Here is a 1,792-nt window from a genome sequence, read left to right as displayed (position 1 = left end):
ATCAGACAAAAAGGTTTTAGAAGTATTTCTTTCATTATGACTTTTATTATAAGAGCTCTTAGTTAAAGATTTTCCGCGAGATGTCATAAATAAATCTATTTCCTTTCCTAGTTTAATTGGTTCAAACCAGGTGTCCGATTGTTTTACACTTATATAAGTAGCGGTTTCCCTGTCCAATGTTTGGAAGAGTTTATCAGAAATTATTAGCTGATTTAATGTTTTGAAATCTGTCACATTTCTTAATTTTAAATAGAACTCCCAACTAATTGTTAAACGTGACGCAAACTGAACGTGCGTTTCATTTAACTGTTGCGTGGTTGTTTTGAAATTGTCCAGACAAGATTGAGCCGTTGGCTGAAATTCTCTAAGTACTGTTTCTTTCACTTTTTCATAATTATTAAGATCATCATCACTTATATATGTGATAATATTAGACGATCTTTCACCAAGCAGATTATGAAGAATCTCAGATTTATATTTATCTGGCACACACTTAACTATAAATGCTCGTTCTAACGATGTAAAAAAGAATCCCAATTTTCGGGTTTACTCGGCACTTTAATGGTTAATGTTCTAATGCTCTTAATCGAAGAATCTAGGGAATTATTAGATTCAATTAGCTCTATATTATTCTCTTTTGGCTCAGAACGAATGCGTGCAATTTCTAATTCAGTTTTTGTTCTCTCGAGCTCCTTTGGCTCAGCACGAATACGTGCAATTTCTAGTTCAGGTTTCGCTCTCTCGAGCTTTAAATTCTCTAACTTTAATTGTTTTGACTCTTCTGACTTGCGCTCTTCTACTATTAAATTTACAAGATCACTAACAGTTTCAGAGTCAGTTTTATACTTTTCATAACTTTTAATTACATCAATTAAGTTTACCACAGTCATATTATCACTAATCTCTAGATCTAGTTCACAGGCAATAAGCCTTAAATCATCTTTTTTACAATCCTTAAACATTGTAAATTAAAGTATTTTATAAAAAATCAGAACAATCCTACTTTGAATGGGAAGGCACGAATCTCCTGGTGAGCGGACCACTCATGTCGACGCTCAGGTAAATATGAGCTCGCTCAATAAACAGAAATAGTGGACTGTATAATTATGCACAATGTTTATTTATTATTTGGAAGAGAGCTTTTTTGTAGCTCGTTACAGCTCTCCTTCCACACACACTCTCTCTCTCTCTAAGTGTTACAAGTTATACTAGGTGGCGCTACAAATCCGTGCGGATACAGTGTCTAAACGCCATAATTCCGACAATTTTGTGTCAGAAATATGTAAAGATAAGGAGAGGCCTGAAAATGTGCTATCCGAAATATCAGTGTCACTTCTTTTCCCCATTAATGTCCAGCCTATCTTACTCTCAAATGCTGCTATGCCAATATTTGGGATTCCAATATCTATTCTTTCAGTGAACAGTTGTGCAACATTATCTGCCCCCAAAAGTATATGAATTTCATCCTGGCTATCTTGGAACAAACATCGGTTTTCATTTTCCTGAATGTCGCTTAGAATTATCCCTTTATTTCTTAAGAGACCAATTAAATTGAACCCTTGGGACAGAAGAGCAGATTTTCTTCTCATCTAGGATCTCAATATCGAGACTAAAATTTCCCTCAAAACTACTAATGTTCAATCGATAACGATTATGTAGTTCTGATTTCTCTACACCTCCAAACAGTCCATGCTTAACAACTTCGGAATTTATCTTTAATTTTAACCTTTTTGCGGCATACTGGGAGATTTTGACTACCAGTATCGATCAGTAAACGACAATAGCCCTCTAA

The sequence above is a fragment of the Parasteatoda tepidariorum genome, chromosome X2 (assembly GCF_043381705.1).
Source record: "Parasteatoda tepidariorum isolate YZ-2023 chromosome X2, CAS_Ptep_4.0, whole genome shotgun sequence".
Lineage (NCBI taxonomy): Eukaryota > Metazoa > Arthropoda > Arachnida > Araneae > Theridiidae > Parasteatoda > Parasteatoda tepidariorum.
This window is presented reverse-complemented; position numbering follows the sequence as displayed.